Source organism: Excalfactoria chinensis, chromosome 1 (assembly GCF_039878825.1).
Source record: "Excalfactoria chinensis isolate bCotChi1 chromosome 1, bCotChi1.hap2, whole genome shotgun sequence".
Lineage (NCBI taxonomy): Eukaryota > Metazoa > Chordata > Aves > Galliformes > Phasianidae > Excalfactoria > Excalfactoria chinensis.
Window position 1 is genome coordinate 109,348,328 of NC_092825.1, and position 14,319 is coordinate 109,362,646.

Genomic DNA, 14,319 nt, shown 5'->3' on the forward strand with positions numbered 1-14,319 from the left:
TAAGTGTAAAAAGTAGAAGGAATTTTAAATATTTGTAAAAGAAAAGGAAAACCATAAAATGGATAACAATGAGAAATAGCTTCAACATGGAAGGTAACAAAATAAAAAAGGCCACAGGAGGTTTCATTTTTATGTCTCTACAGCTGAATATTAAAAAGACCTCACCATAGTACAGCTGATGTTACCTTCAATGTATGCCTCAAAAGCAAAGAGAGAATGTTTAAAAGAAGTGCATCTATCCAGAAACCCTGTTAAAGTAGGAGCAGTGGATAGAGCCCCACAAGACTAATGCTACAGCAACAACAGCACAGTAATTAACATTTCAGCCTTTTACTGTTAGAAAATGTTTTAGCACCCATCTAGAGTATGAATAACAGAATAATCAGATAACAGAAGCTCTACTGGAAAAAAAGGCAAGGGAAGGAACTGCAGAACTTTTCTTTGCCTCTGAGATTCCTTCATGCAATGTTAAGAACCTTCACAAAGAATGTAAATACATGTGCTATAATGCAGTGCACTGAAATCTAAATGTAATGTGTTTTTTCTTAAGTGATATAAGGATATGATTTTCCAGTGGGTAGAAAGGCACTGCAGGGGGACCTGGATAGACTGCATTGATGGGCCAATGTAAACTGTATGAGTTTCAATAGGGCCAAGTGTTGGGTCCTGCTTTTTGGTCACAACAACCCCAGGAAACCCTACAGGCTTGGGCAGGAGTGGCTGGAAGGCTGCCTGATGGAAAGGGACCTAGGTGGGCTGATGGGCAGTTGGCTGAATATGAGCCAACAGTGTGCCCAGGTGGCCAAGAGGGCCAATGACATCCTGGCTTGTATCAGGAATGGTGTGGTGAGCAGGACTAGGGAAGTCATCCTGCCCCTGTACTTTGCACTGGTAAGGCCTCACCTTGTTTACTGTGATCAGTTTTGGGCACCTCAGTACAGAAAAGACATTGAGGTGGTGAAGCAGTTCCAAAGAAGGGCAACAAGGCTTGTGAAGGGCTTGGAGAATATGTCCAATGAGGAGAGACTGAAGGAACTGGGGCTGTTTAGTCTGGGGAAGAGGAGGCAGAGGGTGAGACCTTGTTGCTCTCTTCCAATATCTGAAAGGTGATTGCAGTGAAAGTAGGGTTGGTCTCTTCTCACTGGTGACAGTTGACAGGATGAGGGGAAATGGCCTCAAGTTGCACAGGGTAAGTTTAGGCTGGGTATCAGGAAAAACTGCTTAACAGAACAGGTTGTTAAGCAATGGAATAGGCTCCCCCGGGAGGTGGTTGAATCGCCATTCCTGGATGTGTTTAAAAACCGTTTGGATGTGGTGCTCAGGGACATTATTTAGCTGAGGGTAGTTAGTTAGGGTAGTATGGTCAGGTTGTGGTTTGACTCTATGATCTTTAAGGTCTTTTCCAACCTGAGTAATTCTATGAATCTGTGATTATATTCTGTGATTCTGTAGTTCTGTATTAATGATCTCAAGACGAGCCCTAGAGATCAACACCCTGTACTGCCTTGCTGCACGTTGCTGTTCTATAAGCATTCATCAGAGAAAATTCTATCCCGAGCACATCTTTTGTAATGAATTATTGCTGGAGCTGATCTTTTCTATTGTTTTCTGTCCCAATCCAGATGCATTTACTCATGTGAAACTGTAACTTCTTCCATGAATAGTGTCAGTGAAATCAGAAAGACTTCCTGTGAAATAAGATACTACTTAAACAAAGGTGACTGAAGAGAGAATACACCCCTTGAAAGTCACTTGAGGTAGAAATGGGAAAGAAAAAATAGCAAGTTTCTCCAGTCACAGAAGGCATGTGGCCATGTTTGTTATTTTAGTTTTTTATATTTCAGAGCAGTGTATCTCACAGCTTGCTTTTTCTTTAACGTTACTGTAACCGTCTTGATATGGAATTGATGAGAGTAAGAGAGTGAAAAAGGGTGGAATTGAGTTTCTGTCAGATCAATTGTGTTTCCATTGCCTGCAAGGGAGAGCAGAACTGTTGCCTTGGACTTGTAGAAAAGGTGGGGGATGCTTATTATTATAATAAATGCCAATGGCATTTTAAAATTCTGGAATCATTGTGATGCAATGAACTTTATGAGTAAAATAGTACATATCTTCAGTTTTAGGAATAATCTGTATTCCTCTCCTCACCTCCCTCCCCTAAATCTGAATTTCTGCTTTCATGAGATAAGATTTCTCCTAAGTTTGTTGCAAAAGTATGTTGTAGAAGAGGTAAAAAGCTGAGATTTGTACTTGAAAGAGTTTACCTTCTATTCCCCCCAAGACTTGCAAAATAAGTTTCTCCTAATGTTGTCAGTTTCCCAACAGAAAGAAAGCATATATCTTCATAGTGCACCACTTAAAATAGTTAACACAAATAACACAGAAAACACATGGAGGATTTTTTTTCCTTATGGTGTCAACATAATTTATAATTCATAGCCCCCAAAACATTTCACGTTGAGTTTTTAGCAAATTAAATCAGATACCACTAGCATAGTAGCAATTACTGTATTTCATAGTATGAAAATAGTGGACTGTAGCTATCATTTCATATTCAAGCAACTCTTTTGAATAAAACTAAACTTAATAACAAAATTGTGCTCAAGGCAGAATCAGCCATACCCAAGTCATTCCCAGCATGTGTTACCTGACTTGCTCCCAAGGACATCCAGAGAGAAAGATGTTCATAAGGCACACTGCTCCTGTTCTTTATTATTCTACTGCTAGATTTCTTCTTCTTTTTCTTTTTCTTTCTATTTTTCTGATCAAACAAATCCTTATTGATGAAATTTAAGGTCATTGTATCTTGTCCTGTCTGCCCTGGAAATGGAGAGCAGATTATTCTGGATAATCTGTTGGTTTGCTGAAGGACTTGTCCCTGTTTACTGATTTCTTAAGACTTCTCTTCATCAATCTTAGCTGCAGTTGCTCTCTCAGCCCTTCGTTGTGTGTCACTGTCGCTCTTGTTCATTTCCCTAGACTCTCTCCAATTGGTTATGGTGCCTAGAGACAATCACAGCATACTACCTAAAATTCTTATAAATGTTGAGTAATGGTGAAGGCTAGAAAGACTGTTTAAAAAAAATAAAAATAAAAATGTAGAGACATTTCAAAGTACTGCACAGATGCCTTCATCTCAAAAGCAAGATTTGATCTTAGAAAGAATATATGCCATGATGAGCTCCATACTAGATGGTTTTACTTACTACAGATGACATTCTTTCCCTAGTGGCAGGTCCCTTGTTCCCAACGACTTTGAAAATGTCAAACTGCATCAAAGTTAGATTCGGTTTAAGATCAATAATCCTCCAGAGGCTAAGGATAGCACATATATTCTTCTTAATGCTTTCCCCACCCTACAATACAGAAATGAATATATAGAGTCTCAAAGTTATGCTGAAGGCAGGACAGAAATCACTGAAGCTTGTAGGTCTGCACAGTCAGCTCTGAGGAGTATGGAGCTGTAGACAAGATACATAAGGAACAGCTTTAAACAAGGAATGATGTGGGAGAATCTTACCAGCAGGCCTGTGAGAGAGTGATGGACAGGACTGACAAAGAAAGGTCCTGTGGTGATGTGTATGAAAGGGAACTCAAAATCAACAGAGCAAGGCTTAATCTGGCTCACATCAGGCACTGGCATGAAAACCAGGCAGTGCCTCCAAGACATAATTAAGGAAAAATAACCAGACTTTTTCTGGGATATCAGCATGCTGGTATGGCTCTTTGAAGTGCATGTACTCTTCAGAAAACTGTACAGGTTATGGGGAGTAAACGTGATGAGTTAGAGATTTGTGTGCAATTGTAGAGCTATAATCTTGTTGGGATCATGGAGACTTGTTGGGATGGTATCCAGTACTGGAGAGCTGCAGTGGTGGGGTGCAGGCTCTGTGGGAAGTACAGGGTGAGAAGACAAGGAGTTGGAGCATAGCTGGAATGCATGTTGTGCTTGGGGATGGATGATGTGCCAGCTGAGAGCTTATAGATAAGGATTCAAGGGCAGGGTAGTATGGGTGGCATCACGGTGGATGCTGCACCTGCCCATCTTTCTGACCAGGAAAAAATAGTGAATGAGGCCTTTATAGAAATCTGAAAATAGCCTCACACTTATAGGTCAGGGGCCCCATGAGAAACCAGTATCTACTGGGGAAACAGTGTAGCAGGACGTAAGTAATCCATTAAGTTCCTGGAGAGCATTGACATTTACCAGATATAATTGATTGGCAGACTGAATCTCATACTCACAAACAAGGAAAAATTTATCGGGAACTGGAAGGTTAAAGAAAGCGACCAAGAGATAGTTGAGTTTAGGATTCTATGAGGAGAGAGGAGGGCTAAAAGCAAGACTAGATTCCTGTACTTACAGAAAAATAGACTTTGGTATCTGCAGGGATCTGCATGGAAGTGTCTGATGAAGGGGAGTCCAAGGAAGTTGATTTTGGCAAGGTCACTTTCTCCAAGCTCATGAGTGGTCCAGTCTGAGAAGCAGAAAGACAGGCAGAAGTGCCAGGAGGCCAGCAAGGAACTTTTGTCAAAGCTCAAAAATAAAAAGAGAATGTAGAATAGAATTATAGAATATCCCAAGTTGGAAGGGATCACAAGGATCAAGTCCAAATCCTGTCACTGCTTTGATACATATTTGGAAGGCACATCTTTAATTCTTAAATTCATTGTAATTCTCTTCTGGGCAAGTTTTACATCACTAAATTCACATTATGGCTACATAGATTTCTTGGCAGCAGTAGCAGCTTAAGTAACACATTTGCTCTCAGCAGCTCATACCCTTTTCCATACTAATCCCTGTTGCTCAGGCACATAGATAGTTATGCTGGCATAAAGGAACACCTGCAGCAGAGACTGTTCCAATCAATGAATGACAAATTCTGCAGACCATTGCTCCCGGTGCCACCTGTCCCATGGCTTCTCTCGCCCCAGCCTATGCAGAAGATAGAAGCAGGAATGGGTAACCCAGAAGGGTATTTATAGGCACTATCTCTGTATATATGCAAAGATGTGGTTAGGAAAGCCATATCCCACCTAGAGAGTGGAATCTATAGTGAGATGTCAGTGGATGTTTGTATACATGAAACTGATGTCATTTTTGAATCAAAACATTGTAGGCAGTGCAGTGCTGTTGTGAGAAGAAATATTTACCAAGTAAAGTTATTTCCTTTATCTGCTATAATATTGTGCAAGGAATTTGGTGTAAAATAGCTCAGAAGACTGATTAAATTACATACAAAAGGCAATGGTAAAAAAGAAATAATGGGGCTGGAAAGTCAAGAATTGTAAAATTTTACTAATAAAATGCTCAAGAACTGAGAACTACACAACAATTTCTTGTAATCCTAAAAGGCTGAGTTCATCCTCAGCTCATGTCAGTTTCATAAAACATTTTATGTAGTATACAGAAACAAGAAGGACAATTTCCTTATAGAACTCCCACCAGCATTTGTGATGGCTTTTGCAGGAGCAATGGTGATGTGAAATGTGAGGCAGCTCCAAGAGGATATCTTATATTCAAAACAAGCAATGTGTTTTAAGAGAAAAACTATTTCCTAAAGATAATTGTCCATAAGATTTCAGTGTTTACAAGTGTTTTATTTTCTCTAAATGTGAATGTGTTTGTTACTTAGACCATCATATTTAAATTTCTTTCATCAGACATGGATGTTTACAAAGCCTGAAGTTCACTGAATTAGGATTATAAAACAAATGCCTAAGAATATATGGCTGACTGTTCATGATAGATACATTATTTCAAGGAGACAGCGGGTTGTGTTTTTTCCTTTCCCCCTCCCCCTCCTGTCCCTCCTGTCTCTTTTCTAAGGTTTTGTGCCCAGAAGTTTAAGATGTTTCCTGAATTTTTATTACATTTTACTCTTTTGTTTCATCTGTGGATTAAAAAAAAAAAAAAAAAAAAAAAAAAAAAAAAAAAAAAAGCAGGCAAGATGAGGCAAGATGCAATACAAATATCATGCTAGATTTTATATTTAGGTTTCAGGTTACTGAACTTTTACTCAGTCAAGATCAAGTCTTAAGCTTGAAGTTCAGCCAGTTAAGTATGATGTCTATCAAGTGCCTTTTCCCTGGCTGATCTTCAGCAACAGCACCAAGCATCCTTATTTAAATCCATCCTTATCTCCTAATATATAAAGGAGCAGCAAGTAGCTGAATTGAGCAGCTACTGGAAGTACAGTAGATCAGATCTTCCTGTTTATTGATTTGTAAAGAACATACTGGTTTGGCAGCTCTGAGTCATGGAGAGAAAAGAAAGAGGCTTTTCAGCTACTGGGAGGAGAATTGCTGGGTAACATTAAAGAGGGTCTTGTAGAAGCTGGTTTCCTTTGATATGCAGTCAGATTGGATGTGATCGGAGTCAAGGTCAAGAGGCTTTGGAAATGCTATGAGTGTGGTGAGGGAATTAAAGGAGTGTCATTTAAATAAGTATTGTATTTATGCATGCTTATTAAATACAGAAAATTGCCCTTTGCTTTTCATGAGAACAGCCTTTGGTGAAGCAAATTTTTAAAAACAGTTTGTGTTGTTTTGCTGCTGCACTAAATATAGCTGTCTAAACAGCTCCTGCTCTCTTCCTTCTTTCCTTGCCATTTCTCCTCAGAATCTTGAACATATTCAGCCATTTTTTTTCTTAACAGTTGTCTTCACTCTTTATAGATTGTACTTTGTTGAATATTAATTTAAATTCTCCTTTGTCATGTTAATAAGCAGTAAAAATTGCTACTTCACCGTCATATTATCTACTAGCATTTGGGCAGCCTAGTTGTAGAACTGGTGTATATATATTATTCTGTATGCACCCTTAGATAGCCTTACAGAAAGGACAACACTCTGACCTCAAAGGAGATTATGCTGTGCTGTGCTTCAAATGAGCAATAATTTAAAGAAGTTAAACTCCAATGTAAAAGTCTCCATTAAGTTGAAAAGGTGAGACCTACCTGACCCCTCTACTCTGCTATCACTGATCTAAAACTAGAAAATGAAGTAATTTGACAACATAGAACTAATTGAATCCATTCTCCTTTTCCTATTTTATGCTGTGTTCTTGGTGGATTAAAAGATGTTCTAAAATTGGCTTGCGTTTGATGTATATTGTATTCAGAAGTGAAAACATTCAGAGGAAGAAAAACAAAACGTTTCGTTTTCTTTAAGGAAAAAAAAAAAAAGGTGTTTTTTTTTCTGCATTTTATGTTGGGATTGTAGTGCTTGGCTAGCATGGTAGTAGACCTGGCAATGATGAATCAGAAAGAAGGAGAATTGAACTTTTTTTTTCTTTACTGTGTTATTAATCTTCCCTTATCAAAATAGCACATGACAGTAAGAAGTGGAGACACTTCGATAGCATGATTTGGCTTAGAAATAGGCATAGTAAGAAGCTGCTGTTCTTTTCCAGGAACATCAGAGATAAAAAGATCTTTTTTTTTTCCTAGAAAGAATGTAAGTTAGCTTCAGAACTGCAAATTTAACTGAGTGTGCAGAGAAAATGCAGGAAGAAAAAAAAAAAAAAATGTTTAAATTGAAAATTAAAGTACTTATAAGAGATTCATCACCTTTCTCCTCAGAAGGAGTGGTGGCACAGGCTGCCCAGGGAGATGGTGGGGTCACTGCCCCTGGAGGAGTTTCAGAATTGTGTAGATGTGGTACTGAGGGATGTGTTTAGTAGACATGGATGGGCTGGTGATTGGACCAGGTGGTCTTTGAGCAATTTTCCTAATGATTCTATGATTCTAGGAATTCAGTTAGGGTGAGTCTGAAGAGTATTGTACATACAATGTACGTAGATGTGTGAAGTATAATCATACAGAAATTTCATTTCCTACTTTCATTTTTTAAAAAGCGTATCGACTTTTCAGGTACTGCCCTCACTGGTGTCACACATAGAATTGTTGTTTTTCACATGAATGCAAATAAGCAATCACTCTACAGACAGATCAGGTTTTGATTACTTCCTCCTCACGCTGTTTCTTCTGAAGACTTTTAGGAGAAAACCAGCAGTTCTTTCAGTTCTGGCAACAGCATCACACTGCAAGTTAAGGGATGCTAATTTAAATCCCATTTCTGTAATACACTTTATTCCCTCGCTTATCCAATGTACTCGGAAAACTGATTTGTATTACAAACATGATTGCTGTGGAAAAATCAGAATCTGGAGACCATTATTAAATCTTTTTACAATAACTAATCTTTGGAAGATGGTAATATTTTCAAGGAAGAACATATGAGTGTATAATGCATGTTTTCAGCTGGTTCACTAGTATGGCAGCAGTTGGACTGCACTGTGCTATGGTACAGCAAAGGTGCTTGTGGTGCAGTATAATTTGAGCAGAACTGCAGGCATTTGTGCCTTTTTGTGCAAGAGCGCGCACTCACACATTTGTCATTCACAGCATGAGGACGAGAAAAGCCAAATGCAGTTGCATTCTAGATCTCTTTGGGAGCATTGCAGGAGACCTTGAATATTTCAGGAAGGAGATACATAAGAAGCTTTTAACGGATAGCTAACATTTTAGTATTTTTGTGTTATTTGTTCTCTAAGCATATAAAAGGAGATCCAGAGAAGCAGATCTGAACAGAGGCCTTTGACAGAGAAGTGAATTAACTGATAGTTCAGGTGCCTGAATCAGAGTCTCTTTTTGGGCTGCCACCATGCTAAAGAAGGTGGAGGTGTTCATGTAATCACTTGTAAGATTCCCCATTTGCCTGATGTTTTCTCATAACACTTGGTCACCAGCTTTCTTCATTGCTGCAAATTCATTGTGGCCATTGTCAAAAATAAGACCTGTTTCAATAAGTGCCTTGCAAAGTTCATTGAATTAGAATTCCCAAAGCATAATGAGCACAAATAAACTGCCAGCTAGCAGTCACCTTCACTTACACGCAGAGCCACCCCTTTGCAGAGTACATTCAGAGACAACCTGTCCAGTAGGTACCATGGAGGTGGTTTTCCCTGCTGAACTTATTCAGTTCAAAATCAAAGCTATGAGGATGGCACAGCGCTAGGCTTCAGCTGAGCATTGTGTAGTGACAGTGCTGAATTTGTACAGCCAAGTACATAAACTTCACAGAACAGGAGAGAAACCATTTTTACAGCTCTTTGCAGAGGGCACTCGTTCTCTGCAGGCACAACATGAACAGTATTAGGGTATGTGCCTCCTTCCTCTGTCATGGCATTCCAAGTAGCTCTGCAACTACACCACTACTTAATACTTACTGACTGGTGCTCTTTGAGGATGTAAAAGACACTGACAATCAAAACATTTAATTTTCCTTTTTCCTTCTTTATTTAGGCTTGCTTTGTAATCTGGACATAAACACAATATAACATTTCATATTACAAAAAAATGCTCAATTAAAATCTAGAAAAAAATAGCAAAAATGGGAGACTTCAGCAGTTGGCTCAAGTTAAAACCAACAAATCCTTATTCAGATTTCATTAGAGCTGTTACAAAAAGTGCTTTCAAGATTAGATCCCTACATTAGATAATGTACCAAGAAAATATTCTTAACACTTGCATTATATAGCTTTGCTTATGTTATCATTTGTTTATCTTAACCTGATTATATATTCAGTTCACATGGCTGCATTCAAATGATGGTAAACAGAATGTGTTTCATCAGATGTTTTTAAATTCTCCTCTCTTAGTGGAAAGGGACATTAAATAACATGTTTTATTTTGTTTAGCAAAAGCTTTTTATGTTCTATGTCAATATCACTTAAAATCAGTTTGGGCTTTTTTTATTACAATCCTCAGCTTTATGTGTAATGCTTATTGCTCTACAGTGACTTCTTCATTTGTTCTGATTGAAAGAAGATAAATTTAACACAAAACCATGGATTAAATAAATAATGGAAATTTGTGTTTCTTCAAGTAAAAAAATGCTAGTGAAGAAAAGCAGTAAGTCAAGTATCTTGATCACAGAATATCCTAATAGTTTTAAGCTAAAAATAGATGTAAATAGAAGATCTGGGTCATTTAAAACCATGTTCTCATATCTTGATAGAAATTTGACTGTTTATTTTTCAGTAGCATTATCTGTGGAGAAATAGTATTGGGAGTTATAACTAAAAGCCTAATCCAGTTCATCTTGTATATTACAAACTGGTAGCAGTATCTTTAAAACAGTGTCTTTTTTGCACAGTAATCTGACTGAACTGATACTGGCAGAAATAGACTACTGAAGTCAGAAGAGATTTCTTTGGCTAGTGAGAAATGTATTTTTTAATTGTAAAACTTCATTAACATTCCATATATTTTCTTGCATATAAAGTAAAGAAAATGAATGTTTCAGTTGGATTAAAAAAATAAAAATAAAATTGCTGTTTTCTTCACACACAACTGCAGTTTTGCACATTTTGTTCTAAGGAAGACTGTATTAGGTTCAGTGCACAGTGTAGACTACTAGATATCTGTCTATCTATATAGATATTTGTATCTATGTATACCTATCTGATAGATATACTGTCTCTGCTGGCCTTCAACTTACTTCATTTGCTTCCTAGGAAAATTTAAGATAAAATTTAAGTTGACAAATTACCTATTGATTGTTCTTGGTGATGAAATGAGAAGTGAAAACATTTTTTCAAGAATCATGACGAAGTCATGAAGACCCAAACCATTCTCTGTTTTTCTGATTCTCTGACTGGTGGATACAATTCTGTTTCTCCAACAGTTAGAGTTTCAGCCATAACGCGAAATCCAACGTTGATTTTATTGGAAGAGGTACCCAGTCGTCAGGAATTTTAAGTAATTATTGTTTCTTCAATTTCTCCAGTAACTGTGACTTTGAATTCTGTTATTTTATCATTTACATCTTAGTAAAATTCTTTGAGAACAATTTCAATAATATTCTTTGGTCTAACATTAACAGTGAATCCATCTTTGGGCACCTAAGAGATCATAGTAAGGGAAACAGTTGATTACAGCCTGAACTTCTGATTAACCATCTAAGTCACACAATGAGTCAGCTGTGGGAGTGCAGGTGAAGGTAATTCAGATATGCTTCCGGAAGGGGTGGAGCCTGACTCCATCTCTCCTAGATCCCATTTAAGGGCTGACCACCAGTAATGTAGCATCTCTTTCTGGAGGTTGCTCCTTTGTAGAGTTCTGGTGGTGTGCCTCAACATGTCTTGATTGAAGGCCCCAGAGTTGGTGAGTCTTTTCCTTAGATACCATCTGACTATTTATTTCTGGCTATATTTGTACTATTCCAACTGTGTGTTATACTTGTATTATTTCAACTGTACAATACCATACTTGTATTGTTTCCACTGTACAGTTGTATACAATAGGTCAGTAACTGGTAATTTTTGGTAACTAAATGGAGTACTTTGGAATTCTGAAGTGATTGTTTTTGAAGTATACTCATGAGTTCCTTATTTTTATTCATCTCTGTATTGAGAAAGCTACCTCTAAACAGAGATTTCCTGGTTCATGTCCTAGATTGTTCAGTTTGAAAGTTTACCCTGAGGTGTTTAGTTTATTTCTTTTTTGCTGGATGTGCCTAGGATGTGAAAAATTTCAGAGTAATAATTTTGAGCAACTCAAATCTCTGCTGGGTATTTTGTAATGATAAGCCTTACTGGCTTTGCCACACTTAAAGGAGTTGTATGGACTGTGAACTAACAGTGGTAGCAAATGTCACTGGGGTCCTATAGACCATTCTGATTGCAAACTGGATGTTGTCATTTTCATAGGGGAAACCACTCCCCACTGGAAATCCATAGAGTGAACATTCTCTTTAGAAATCTTGTGCATGTCAGAAAGTACTTTTCCCATCTTACTGGATTTCTTGGAAAGTAATTACTAAAATCAAGAAGAAGTATCATGGAATCAAAGAATTGCTCAGGTTGGAAAAGACCTTAAAGGTCATAGAGTTGAACCACAACCTAAACATACTACCCTAATTCTAACAACCCTCAGCTAAATAATGTCCCTGAGCACCACATCCAAATGTTTTTTAAATGCATCCAGGGGGATATAGACTCAACTACCTCCTGGGGGAGCCTATTCCATTGCTTAACAATCCTTTGTGTAAAGAAGGTCTTCAAGGTACCCAGCCTAAACTTACTCTCATGCAACTTGAGGCCATTTGCCCTCATCCTGTCACCAGTGAGAAGAGACCAGCTCCACTCTCACTGCAATCACCTTTCAGATATTGGAAGAGGTCTCTCCTCAGACTCCTCTTCCCCAGACTAAACAGCCCCAGTTCCTTCAGTCTCTCCTCATTGGACATATTCTCCAAGCCCTTCACAAGCCTTATGCCCTTCTTTGGAACCGCTCCAGCACCTCAACATTCTTTCTTTACTGAGGTGCCCCAAACTGAACACAGTACGCGAGGTGAGGCCTCATCAGCACTGAGTACAGAGGCAGGATGACTTCCCTAGTCCTTCTCACCACACCATTCCTGATACAAGCCAGGATGCCATTGGCCTTCTTGGCCACCTGGGCACACTGCTGACTCACATTCAGCTGACTGTCCATCTGTACATGTTTTTATTTCATGTATTTTCTTCCTAGTCTGTATTGCAACGGCATTTCTGGATTAGAAAGTATTTCATATTAGTTTATGCTTTTGTAGTAAGCTAATGAAATTGATTGCCAGAAGCAATCATATCACCATTGTCTATCTTTTTCCTGACTTCACTTTGTTGTTTCTACGTGGTAAATTCAATGTGAACTGAAGCCCAAAGGCAGCTACCATCCATACCAGTAGCTGTCATGGTACATCACTAAGTGATGAAGCACTGCTTCACAGAACATCTGCCCATGCAATTTACTCTAGATTTGAGTTGTCGTCAGCCCAACTGTTTCAGAAGTTATCCAGAGTTCAACTTTTTCCTAGGCTTACTTTTCTCTCACTAGCAATCATCAGTATTGAAAAGAATAAGCAGAGGACTTATTTTATGCATGCCCACCCTGAAATATAAATATTCCACTTTGAACAAATCTGCATTCACAAACAAAAAAGAAATAAGAACCAGTGGCCAGTAAGAGCGGAAGACAAAGTAATACACTTGTAGCTGAGCTATGGATGGAGGTGCTGGTGGCAACACACAAAATGACAACACACAAAAAAATGAACTGATTCTGTGCGTGTGAAGCCAGAGAAGGAAAGGAGGCATGGAAGTGGAGAAAGCAGCAGGAAAAGCATCTAAAAAATAGCTTAAGGAAGGAGGAGAACTTTTTGGTCATAGTGCTGGTTTTGAAACTGCAAGAAAAAGAAGTCTTACTGTTAAATTTCTGTTGTGTCTACAGAAAGAAGATGTGAGAGTCTGGAGATTATTTGGTAAACAGAGACATTCATATAAAACAATAAGTCAATCCTGACATTATTTTTCCCTTCTAATGGGATCACACCCAGTTATTGTAGAACTGTTCCTACTTCTAACAACCAAAACATTCCTGGAAGTTTAAAATGTGGATTGCTTTTTACTCATGAACACTCGTTGTTTCCTGGTTATGCATCTCACAATCAGGACAATGCAAAGAAACAGACCAGTCACCTTCTCCTGATTTACTAGTGTTGGTAAGATGTTTGCTTGTGGGCCATGTTTAGGTGAATGTGCCCCCTACCAGTTTCTTTATTTAAAACATTTCTGAAATATGTCATTCATTTTGATTATTTTACCTTGATTTATCTAATCCCATAGTTAGACCTAATTTAATTGATAGTAGCCTTTTAGCGTGTAGTCTGTAATGCCTGTGGTGGATTTCATCAGTGTATTGTGGAATCTTAGAGTAACTGCATGCTCTTGGCTACTTGCTTCATGCTTAACTGCACTGTAAAGATTAAACCAATCTTAAAAGTAGTGTCTCTGTTTCTATGCAGTCCAGCAACCCGACTCTAAACACTAGGGATAACATGTTCTTTCCAAGGAAGAAAGGATCAAGGGCATAAAAAATAACAATAAAAAAATAGAGAAATATTTGCACCCAGATGTGATTTGTCTACCCTCAATTCAGCATTCTTCTAAAATATGGTTGCTGCATCCACATTAAATTTGATTGTATTTCATGCGGTGATTTAAAGCACGTACCCTCAAAAAGTTCTCTTGCACTAGGTTCAGTAGAAGCATTAACATAGGGAAATGTTTCTGACTTCAGTAACGGCAGTCAATGGTCATATTCTTTGCAAGTGCAAATAGTCGGGCAAATTTGCTGTATTTCTATTTATCAGCCTGTTCATTTTTAACTTGTTCCAGCATCGATTTAAGTTAGGGAGAAAAACCTCTTTTGACCTCCTTTCTTTTGAAAAAGACACATTAAATCCCAGTTAATCCCTGATTGTTGGAGGAGC

The 14,319-nt window shown here is 38.1% G+C and overlaps 1 protein-coding gene across 21 annotated transcripts in view; it reads left to right on the top strand.

The window, feature by feature from the left end:
• The window catches only part of DMD (dystrophin), a 1,110,121-nt gene that overhangs the window by 975,245 nt on the left and 120,557 nt on the right, over nucleotides 1-14,319 (top strand). The gene's annotated exons all lie outside the window — the stretch shown is intronic.